Source organism: Danio aesculapii, chromosome 2, assembly GCF_903798145.1.
Source record: "Danio aesculapii chromosome 2, fDanAes4.1, whole genome shotgun sequence".
NCBI classification, from domain to species: Eukaryota; Metazoa; Chordata; class Actinopteri; order Cypriniformes; family Danionidae; genus Danio; species Danio aesculapii.
Window position 1 is genome coordinate 30241896 of NC_079436.1, and position 12006 is coordinate 30253901.

Below are 12006 nucleotides of genomic sequence, written 5' to 3' on the forward strand. Positions count from 1 at the left end.
TATTTTTAATAAATTTGCAACAAGTTAAAAAAAATTTCACATTGTCAGTATGGAGTATTGTGTGTAGAATTTTGAGAAAATAAATGTGGAAAAGGTGAAGCGCTAAGAATACTTTCCGGATACACTGTAAAACTTTTTAGGATGTGAATTGTGGACATTTTAATATGCAAAGAAACCTTGTAACTGCAAAATAAACATAAAATATGTTTAATGTAAAATAAATGTGTAAAAAAATGTGTAAACAAAATAAAATTACTTTTTTTAGTATTATCCTAGAGTGGCAGTAAATTACCCTGTTGACATAAATGCATCAAATAAAAGCATGAATAGACATGACATAGTGATTTAAACTAACATTATTTGATAGTGCAAGGCAAGAATACAAAAGAGCTTATAATGCAAAAGCATAGTACAGTTATTTAGAAAATTGGTTGCCAGTGGCAACAGTCAATTGTCCAGTTTAATGTTCATTAAACAAAAGCATTTGACCATCTGAATGAAGCATTTCATCTAATATTAAAATAATTTACAGTTATACAATGGTATAAAAGTTATGGTACTATTTGTAAAGCATGGTCATGACCCAGACATTTTATTGAATAAACTGTGCCTAAATACCCACATTTTTTCATCAAGCACATCCAAGATATGGGTTTAAAAGCAAACTTTTGCTGTTGAGTTTAGAGGAACTTTAAACAATGGTATAATGGCATCTGCAAAAACAACAATAACCTTCCTTTTGAATTTATTTTGGTTGGCAAATCTAAAAATAGATCGCAAGGGCCCTGCTGTCTCTCATATTTCATATTTCATGTGTCAGTGGATTCCTTAATCACAAGTGCAAATGCTCAGTGAGCACAGCTTGTCTCTCCTCACTCCAGGTCTGTATAATCCAGGCAGTCAGGTAAGAATGTATTTTCTGCCCTCCTATCAAGTCTTTTCTGGAGCACTGACAGTGTGTGCATAAGCAAGGCTGCTCCCCGGTGCATTGGCCGTGTGCATATAAGAAGATGTTTGCATGGTACACTGGCTAAATGAAGTTGAGGAAAGATCGCTCACTCAAGCACTTGATGTGTACAAGGCAATGCCGGGAAAATACCCCCCCCCCCCCCCTCCCCCAATAACAGTAAGACAACTTAGCGCACGTAAGAAATAAACACAAGAGGAATATCCAACTTCAAAGCCATATCTACAGGATTTTGTATGGTCATAATTCCACTATTGTCAAATTCACGACTACAAAGAGAATCGGTTGATTTATGGAAATGAAAAAATGAATTGAGTTGATATTGTGGTGTTACACTGACTGGCCACTTTAAAGTTTCAGCTGATTATTAATGTGAATACTGCATCTAATTAGCCAATCACGTGGCAGCAACTCAATGTCTGATGTACTGAAATTCAAACCAAGCACCAGAATTGGGATTTAAGTGACTTTGAATGTGCCATGGTTGTTGGTGCCAGGCAGTCTGAGTATTTCAGAGACTGATCTACAAGGATTTTTACACAAAACCATCTCTAGGGTTTACAGAGAATGGTTTGAAAATTAGAAAAGAGTGACATTTCTGCAGACCAAAGTCTCTTGATGACGCCAGCTGTCGGAGGAGAATGGCCAGACTGGATCAAGCTAATAGAAAGGCAACAGTAACTTTATTTAATTCACACGAGCTCACCAAAATTGGACAATAGAAGATTGAAAAATGTTGTCCTGGTCTAATGAACACTGCAACTAGACATAAGCCGATATATGGATAAAAATATCACAGTTTTAAAGTATCATGTATTGCAATTACTGCTCTAAAATTTGTTCTTTTGAAATGTCTGAGTAAAAAACAGCAACTTTTTCCCCCACATTTAACACAATATATTTTATTTTATTTTAAGAAAACATTTAAAACATTTTGAAGAATTGAGCATGTCAGCCTAAATAATTTAAATAAATCACTGACTTCATCTGTCTTTATTAGTTTCAAAAACACAGATATCTTTAGATATATTTCTTTTCTTTGAATATAAATAAGCCACTGCACTGTTCAGGTCCATAGCATGCTTGGATATTGATATATGAGCGATTTGTTTTTCAAATGTTTCCTTAATTGTGTGCTGACCAGTAGCTTTTGATGGGGAGATACTGTTGCCCTAAAAATCTAAATGAAAAAAAAAAAACAATTTAAAAAATCAATATGCTATAAGAGCGTAATTTTGTGGTTTTAAAACCTTGACTTTTTCCAGACCTCAGTAAACCTTGAAACCGTTTGTCGTCCCATGCCTAATTGTAACATTTGGATGGTAGGATCAGAATTTGGAATAAACATCTAAAAAGCATTGATACATCCTGCATTTGTTCAGGGTAATGGTGTAATGGTGTGTGGGATTGGCTGTCTTATTACTAATTAAACATTGTTTAATGTACTGAAGCCGAACCCTCCATTTCTTTATGACCACAGTGTACTCATCTTGCGAAGGCTACTTCCATCAGGAACACAAAGCTCAAATAATCTCAAACTGGGTTCTTGAACTTGAGTTCACAACTCCAATGTCCTCCACATTCACCAGATCTCAGTCCAATAGAGAGCTTTTGAGATGTGATGAAAGGGAGATTCACTTTATGAATGGGAAGTTGATCTCAGGTACTGCATGATACTATCATGTCAATATGAAGAAAAATCTCTGACGAATGTTTCCAGCACCTTCGGTGTAAAGAATTAAGGCAGTTATGAAGGCAAAACTGGTATTAACTGTGTACTAGCAAGGTGTACTAACAAAGTGCTGAATCTATAATTTATGATATGTAAACCAGGCCATTACACTGTACAAAACAATGATCCTACAGCCATAAGGCAGAAATCGATCAATTTCACAATATTAAACTATTTCTGAGCCAATTTTCATAAAACATAACTGTGATGCAAGACGCTGTGGTGTGACATCATCACATAAAAGTATCTGCATTGATTACACAGTAAAATCCTGAAAGCAGTGTTTTGTTGTTAAAATAATTGCTGAACTTCACAGAAATCTAAATATGTAGCTTTCAGTCATATGGCTAGAGATGCAGAGAACAAATTCCTGGAAGGAATTTGGTCTTTTTCCTTTACGAACTTAATAAAAACAATAAATAAAAAATTAATGATCAGCAAAAAACAGCCTTGTATTTCCCTTAAGGAGAGTGCTTCTTTGGGGTTTATGGCATGTGAAAACTATTAACTGACTATCATTTATAAATATACTAGTCTTCAAATATGACAGGCAAAGCTAAAATCAAACATGTGCACATCTCAAGTAATCAAACACTCAAATAATATCCACCGAGGTTAACAACTGTAGTATCTAGCTCCAAATTAAGTGAACACATCAAATCGAAGTGATTCATCAAAGATTCATCAAAATTCAAGACACCATTTGGCAGATCTTCAGTAGGCATATTCATAAAAAATATAAAGGAAATGTATGTGCTCTCATATTATCCTGCGTGACAGCTTTAACTACATATCAGCTGTGTGTGTCAACTCAGATGACAACAATGGCAAATGTCTGTGTCATCACCAGCTTTATCTCTGGGGTCATTATCAGAAAGGGAGACTGAGTCAGCCCATACCAAGTGGCTGGAGTCAAGTCTGATATTTATCAATAGGTCTATTACCTTGTCCTGAACAGAATACTGAACACTACATGAGCACAATAGAGTTTTACTCTGTTCTCATTTAACAAAAGAGCATAAAAGAAGAGAAATAATAAAAACTCTTTATATAAAAAGTATGAATGTTAGCATCAATAACAAAATATTTCTTTAAAAAAAAAACAGATACATAAACTTAATAGATCAAGATAAATCTAACAGAAATCACAGTTGAGCAAATCCAGCCTTATGGATGTGGCATTTAAAGTAAAAATTTCAAACATTAATTCACAGAGACCATTTCATTTTAGTGATGTCATTGGCCCATGAACATTTCCTGCATGTTGTCAAACTATTGCTTAACTGTAACAAGAGTTGATTCAATCATAACTTAGCATTATAACAGCAATCATTGTTTATCAATATATATAGATAGATATTTTTGGAATCTCAGAAGCTGAGGAAATTAAAAATGTATAACAGGAAATACACTAGGACTATTGTTGTTGTTTATATCCCTCAAAATGGTCTATATGTTAACATTATATTAAAACATCTGTTTATATTTTCCAAAACTACTAACCACAGAGTTATGGGATCAGAAAAATATTATTCTGTAAACATTTTGTGTAGTTTAATTGAGGGAAATAAACATGCATTATCGATGTGGGGAAAAGGAAATGCGCATTTCCAGTATGCAACATACTTTTTTTTTTTCAGGGTTTTCACCTTTAATGGACAGGACAGTAGAAAGTGTTGACAGAAAAGCATGGGGAGCAGAGAGAGGGGAAGGATCGCCATAGGACCGTGAGGCAGGAATTGAACTGGGGTCGTCGCGAGCACTGGAGTGCATGTGTCGACGCACTAACCACTACACCAATGGCGCCGACAATATGCAACAAAGAAATTCTGTGAATTAAACTGCACAACCCAAAAGAAGTAATGCTAATCAAAAGGATGGGTTGGCTCACTATAGAACAAAAATATAGATTATAATATACATGTAATAATAATACAGATATAAATTTTATTTGATTTTTACATGTTTGCATTCATGAGAAAAAAGCTTTGTTATGGATGTGACATATATGAAATTGCCACTTGTGTGATGGGTAAATCAAATTGAATTCTCTGAATACATTAACAGAGACATTTTACCTGTTTAACAGTACTGTAAAATACAAGCCTACACAAAAAACGTAGAAAGGGTTTCTCTATTTTGGTGAAAACTTTTTTTTTTCATGTCAAGGTTGACATTTGCATGGAATTTCTCAGTGCTCAATGAAACATTAAACATTTTGATTGCAAACAATGATCTAACAGAAGAACATTGAAACCCTATGGTGGGTGGCTTTGGGATAATGATGAGAAATAACAAGTTGTTTGTAAAAAGCCTTTAATAAACTAATGCACTCATGTGATGCATGCGCATCATTTTAATAATTAATAATAATACTAGCATTGTGCAAATGTGGTGTCTTCGTGCCAAGTCTAAACTATTGACTACCTATCCATTCTCCTGAATTTGCAGGGCCTTTGATGGAAAGTCAAGTTACTGTATAATAACAGTTATTGTGCAAATGGTTAACTATATAAATGTTTATGGGAGTTGTTGCATTTTGTCTTTGCACAAAATTGCATAAATAGCTGCTTTTTTTGCCATACCTCCACTAGGCCTTCGAGTATACACAACCTTTTACAAAATGCATACACAGCTCCCCCATTCTAAATCATATGCATCCATATAGCGAGCAGGTTAATACCAGCATGCATACAATATTTCACAGTCATGCACTGTTGCTCTCTGAGAGCACACTCTTAGTGTGGGTGCATCAGGACATTAAAATGTTGAATGCCAGGGCCAGGTCTGCTGAAACCTTTCTGCACAAAAAATTCCATATGCAATGTATAATTTATGATCAACCTGAGAATGCCCGATCCCCTGAGCGATCAATATTCTCTCTCTCTTTCAATCTCTCTCCATCTCTCTCATTATATCTCTCTTGATTTTTTCCAGCAGAAAAGTACTTTTGTGCATTAATGCACCTGTAAATCACACCAATGCAGTCACACTTCATCACTACACATGGGAGAAAAAAAACAGACCGCTTGAAAACTCTCAGCTTCTCTGCTTTTTAATATATTTAGTAGGTATGGATTTGAGATATGAGCAATTCCAGCATTATGGATGTGACATTTGCAGTAAAAATTCAAAACATAAATACACAAAGAAAGTATGTTAACATTATATTGAAAATCTGTTTATGTTTTCTAAAACTACTAACCACAGAGTTATAGGATCAGAAAAATATCAATCTCTAAACATATTTTTTTTATTTAAATGAGGAAAATAAACATGCGTTACGGATGTGACCAAAAAAGCCTGCGAGTTTACGGTCTACAACATACTTTGTAGAAATTCTGTGAATTAAACTGCACAACCCAAAAGAAATAATGCTAATCTAAAGGATAAGAGTTAACTCACTATAGAACAAAAATTATTGATTTTATTTTACATTATTGCATTCATGAGGAAAAAGCCGCATTATGGATGTGACACCTCTTCGTTATGGATGTGACCGATGTAAAATTGGTACTTGTGTGACTTTGGTAAATCAAATATAATTGGTTAAAAACATTGAGAGACACATTTTTGAGTATTTTTACAGTACTATTTTGGTGGAAACTTAATGTTTTTCATGGCAAGGTTGACATTTCCAGAAAAATATGTAAGAATGCTTTAACTTTTTGTGATTAAAAAAAGGGTTAATAATCCAACTTTTTTTTTACTTCTTAACTATTCTTAAGAAAAAGATGTTTTGTATTGTCATAAATACAAATGTGAAAACATCACACCTTTTTATGATATTTTATGCTATAAATGAAAACATTGATATTTTTAAATTATCACCAGTTCATAGAATAAAAAACATTACGTTTTGCTCAACAAAATATCGAAAAAGAGGAATTCCCAGAACTCTGTTGAATTCACTTTACTAAACATCAAAGAGTTTGTTTTTAATGTAAAAGATTTCTGTTAGACAGTATTTTCACAGTGAAGTTCTTGCAACAACAGCAGGTTTTTCGAAAAACAAACTATCAAAAATCCAATAAGGAAAGATGTCAATAAACAACTGCTTGTGCTGAATTAAACACCAACATCTAAAAACATTATATGTAACATTTTATTCACATAAAAATGAATAATCACAGCATAAGGGCCTAACTGCTTCTAAAAAAGCTGAATTATTATTTATTCTCTTCAAGTCGGCCTCACCTAAGCAAGTGCAGAGAGTGGCGGTCAGTGAAGCCACACACAGCCCTCCCATTTCCACATCAGCACACCTCAACTAATAAGCTTTATTCTTATTTCATACTCAAAACGTCTCCTTAATGGTATTTTAAAAATAATTTGTCAATGTAGTTGTCATAAATGCACATTTTCGGCGGTAATGCTAGAAAAAACTAAGCCTAATAGCCAGCATATCAAGAAATTCAAAATGAATGGACACAAATGATGCAAGCAAAGACTGCTTCAAGCAAAGACCCTGACAGTTGGCTTTTCAAAACGTTTTGCGAGAACACGCTGTAAAACTAAACAAAGAAGCAGCGGTTGTGTCCGTGGACTAGTGTAATCTTATAAATACATCATTGAAATTTAGGTCAATAGGGAAGTAATAGGTTTTCTGTGCTCTCGCTCCCCCTCCCATCCGTCTTGGATGGAGAATGATGCTCTAATGGATTCCATTTTCAGTTTCCAGCCTGCGCTCATACGAGCAATAAATGCGATAAAAGCCCTACACAAAAATGCAGCGACATCCACATGCTAATAAACACACAACACGCGCTGCTAAAACCTGGGGTCTCGCAACTGTTTCGACCGTTTTCTTGGCAAGATATCGTGGTTGTAGGTGGGGAATGTGACAGCTGGAAATGCAACTGGAATGACATTGCGCTTACCGAATAATGTCCAGAGGAACAACGCTCTTCTCCGCTTCCCCCTCCCCGATTAATGCCGAATATTCACAGCGAGCAACACACAGAAATCATTCCCAAAGGCTGGCATTGAACGCTGAAGCGACGCTGGAGGGAAAGGATAGCATCCGCTAGGTATCCAAGGAAAACCCGTGGGTATAGAAGGAGACCGGAAAACCGCGGTGGGAAGCCACGGACACAGCAGCAGCAGCAGCGGCGGCGGCAGCGACTGCTCTCTCCCTCTCTCTCCTCCTCTACCCTGCTGGACCATCCCCATCCCCATCCACCTTGCTGCAGTGTCGACGACGCGTCCCACAGCGACATCGCGCGCTCACTTGTGGAACTGCACCTCTACAATTTAAACTCCGATGTCAGACTTCTTGACCAGCGACGTAATTTGTAATCCCCACATGGGAGTTTTTCACCCCTGTAACTGTTTTTTTGGTAACAACCTACTTCCTGCTTTGAAATAAGTGTTTATAGGCTACTATCGGGATGTTGAATGCTTGCTAGTGACTGACTGGTAAACAGGTGTGCAATTATTTTCAGCTAAGGTAGGCAGGTCTTGACAACATTGCAGTTCCATATCACTACGCTAATTGATTTCAGATATTTCACAACCTACAACAGTCAAAAATAAAAGCACAATCAAATGCTATGGTTGAAAAAAAAAGACGAATCAGGCCCGTAGCCAGCCAAGTGAAAAGGGTGGTTCTTTTTTTCTCAAAAAAAGTGGAGCTTATTGCAGTTATAGGCCTCATTTGGGATACTATTTAAACATAAGATTTAAATACTGCAGTTTAGTGACATTTTGAGCACAACTTTAGCTGAAACAGATTGTCGGATGATCATGATAACCAAAAAAGTACATTTGAAAATTCATGGATAACAATCATAAAATGGTACTCAAATTAATTTTAATAATGGCTGCTTTAAACGTTACTTGTAAAATATTTTCTCAATTTAAAAACCGCACAGTAGTGAAAGAAGAGTTCTCTTACGTCAGATTGTATGTTTTCTTGCACAGCTGGATGTTGAACTCTTGAAAAATAAAAGTCACACTGAAGCAACAGCCAACAGAGGATTCCACTTGGTCTTAAAACCTTTTTGATGGGTTATTTTCACTATTTATGATGGCATAGCAGTCAAAATAGGACAAATTAGTTCATGCATGGGACAGATTCTGGACCTTTGTCTAGTGAGTTCTAAAGACCCACCCGAACCCCCCTGGCTACAGGCCTGAGAAGTCCTACATACATGAGCTGTTTGAAGGTCAATGACTTGAAAAAAAAGATATATAATTTAAACTGTTTATGTTTGTGTAATATAAACTGCATCACTCTCTTTCTCTCTCTCTCATTCTCTGATCAGTTTGATTTTGCATCACTTTGGGTGTGCATTATTTTCTAACAATTCAATTATGCTTTATATGTAAAGTGCAAGAGCTTTGTGTTCGGAAACTAAGCTAGACAACCATGGTTTTACAAATGCAAATCAATAAGTCAAGAAATATGGTTTCTTGGTAATGGTAATATAGTAACACTATACTGTAATAAAACCATGGTTCATTTCTTAAAGATATGGTTTATCCACCCTATTTTTACATTAAATTATAAAAGTTTTACATAAAAAATGTAAACATGCAGCAAAAAAACAAAAACTGCGCAGCAAAAACAAACATTCTATTATAACCATATTTGGTGTATTACCATTTGTTAACCACGTATTTACTACAAATATACAATGATTAAATGTTAATTAGTTAGTTAGATAGATACACTAATTCTTAAGGAAATTCATTCATATAATAGCATCCATAGCATAAATGCAATTAAAAATGTGCTTAGTGTAGAAAAACCATAGCGAATTTGTTGTCACAGTGGTCACAGTTATATCATTATGTTTTTGTTTGTTTGTTTGTTAGTTTGTTTTTTGTAGTAAAACCATAGTTCATTCATTCATTTTCCTCTAGTTTAGTCCCTTTATTCAAGATGTCCTCTCTGCAGCCCGCAGGTTAATGATGTAGGCGATCGTCAACTATGTAGCGGACCTTGTACCACCCACTAAGGTAACGCCCTTGCTACTGTGATGGCTGGGTTTAGGGTAGTGGGAGATGTAGGCGATCGTCAACTACGTAGTGGACCAGCGGCGCCCACTAAGGTAGCCCCCATGCAACTGTGATGGTTGGGTTTAGGGGAGGAGGAGGTGTAGGCGATCGTCAACTACGTAGCAGACCTGGTCAACTACATCATCAAGCTGCGGGCTGCAGCGAGGACAGTCTCACTTTATTCATTAGGGGTCGCCACAGTGGAATGAACCGCCTACTTATCCAGCATATGTTTTACACAGCGGATACCCTTCTATCTGCAACCCAGTTCTGGCAAACACCCAAACACACTCATTCACACACATACACTACGGCCAATTTAGTTTATTCAATTCACCTATAGCGCATGTCTTTGGACGGGGGAACCGGAACACCCAGAGGAAAGCCCCACCAACACAGGAAGAACATAAAATCTCCACACAGAAATGCCAACTGACCCAGCTGGGACTTGAACCAGCGACTTTCTTGCTGTGAGGCATCAGTGCAAACCACTGAGCCACCTAAAATAGTTAATTTTTGTAAAACTAATTTTTGTTATACAAAATAACTCATCATGCTTCTTGATCTTACAAACTGTGTATGGATGTTTCACAGGAAGGGGTTGCAGCTGGAAGGTCATCCGCTGCGTAAAACATATGCTGGATAAGTTGGCGGTTCATTCTGCTGTGGCGACCACAGATTAATAAAGGGACTAAGAATGAATGAAGGTAGAAAATGAATGAATGATAATAACAATACATTATTAACACTCTGGCTTGTAGCAAATTATTTGAAGGCACTTTGATATTAGGCGCTAATGAATCAGAAGTCTCAGATATTTCTAAAAACATTTGTACATCTGTTTCAAAAATAAACTGGAGAAGCCAGATGGGGAAGAAAAAATACCAACAATTTATTTCCCAAACATATTGTCTAAACTATTAGTTTAGTTACAAGTATTATAAGTATATAAGTAGTATATAAGTTAAAACAAATGCTTATTGTAAATTGCTAATATGGCTTGGTTTTCTGACAGACTTGGGGAGAAAGCCTACTCCATTATTCCTGAAATCTGCAAACAGTCAGCCAATCTGATTAGAGCTTGCCAGACCAAGAAAGTGCTTTTTGGTTTTGTCTGCAATATCCTTCAGACGGTTATTTAACAGAATTAAGGTGTTCAGCTAAAAAAAAAAATTAAAGAATGTTTTAGTAGATGTAGACTGACATGAATTCTAATAGGAAAATGTTTTCTCCTTTCTGGCGTGGGGAGTTAATGGAGGTAAATGGACAATCAGATAAAGGACAATTTCTGTTTGATCAGTTTAGATCGCTGCTGCCTTTGTCTGAAAAGGTATTCAATGCAGAGCAAAATGTCAGCATGATGTCATGTGAGAGGCACCATTGTATGAAAACACTGTTAATCCCATTTCTGCCAGCGATCAGCCAAACCACAGAGAGACAACCACAGAGAGACGACGTGTCTGGACGAGGAACTTCCGCTGTGGAGCTGCGGACACAGGCGTTCATTCACTCCAGTGTCATTGAGTGGAAGATTAGAGGATGAAAAGGCACAGACAGTTCCCTCATAATCAGCCCCTATTCCATTACAATGCATCATTTGAAGATGGATGTTCCGTGGGTTTAGATGCACAGTCAGAATCACAATCAGAAATCATAATCCAATCTAGCATGGACTTTATACTGTAACAATTCGTTTTTTAACATGTTGGTGAGTGGTATTAGGGCCATTTCACGAGTTCACACTTGCAATAGTTTCAGAATAAAGTGTATTTGGCGTGCTGTCCGGGGAGAGGGCTCTGAGCTCGGGGAAGACACCCAAACTCGAGTTATTCCCCTTATCAGGAAACAGAGAGGAATTGGGATTTGAGTGAAGTTTCTAGCCCGGCCCCAGAACGCTCCCCCCGGGATTGTAATGCTTAAGAGGTGAGGTGACGGGGTGGTGGAGGGATGCTAAAATCGTAAGATGCTGCAGGTAAGACAGCTTTGGTATATATAGGGGTTTGGTCAGGAACTGATTGGATAATTGAATAATTGTCAATGACGTATTTGATACTGAAACTTCTGCGCGTGCTCCTCACAAAATTTGTTTATAAAACATCACATATTATGGGGATACAACACCAGTACCGCACTGATGCTTGTGCAATAGCGAATTACACTCAAATACTATGTCAGCAAAGTTAAAGATTACTCAGAATTTTTAAAAGCTACAAGTAAACTTAATTTTATTTTTAAATTAAAATTTGAGAATTAAACTAGATCAAACAAGCTATGTTTCTTACTTGTCAAAATGACAACAACAACA

The 12006-nt window shown here is 36.4% G+C and overlaps 1 protein-coding gene across 6 annotated transcripts in view; it reads right to left on the minus strand.

Moving 5' to 3' along the window:
* Positions 1-7806, minus strand: part of ctnnd2b (catenin (cadherin-associated protein), delta 2b) — a 145038-nt gene extending 137232 nt beyond the window's left edge. For all 6 annotated transcript variants that reach the window (XM_056477004.1, XM_056477046.1, XM_056477030.1 and 3 more), the window contains exon 1: positions 7580-7806. The gene's annotated coding sequence lies outside the window, so the exon portion shown is untranslated. The remainder of the gene's footprint in view (positions 1-7579) is intronic.
* Between the last annotated feature and the right edge of the window lie 4200 nt (positions 7807-12006).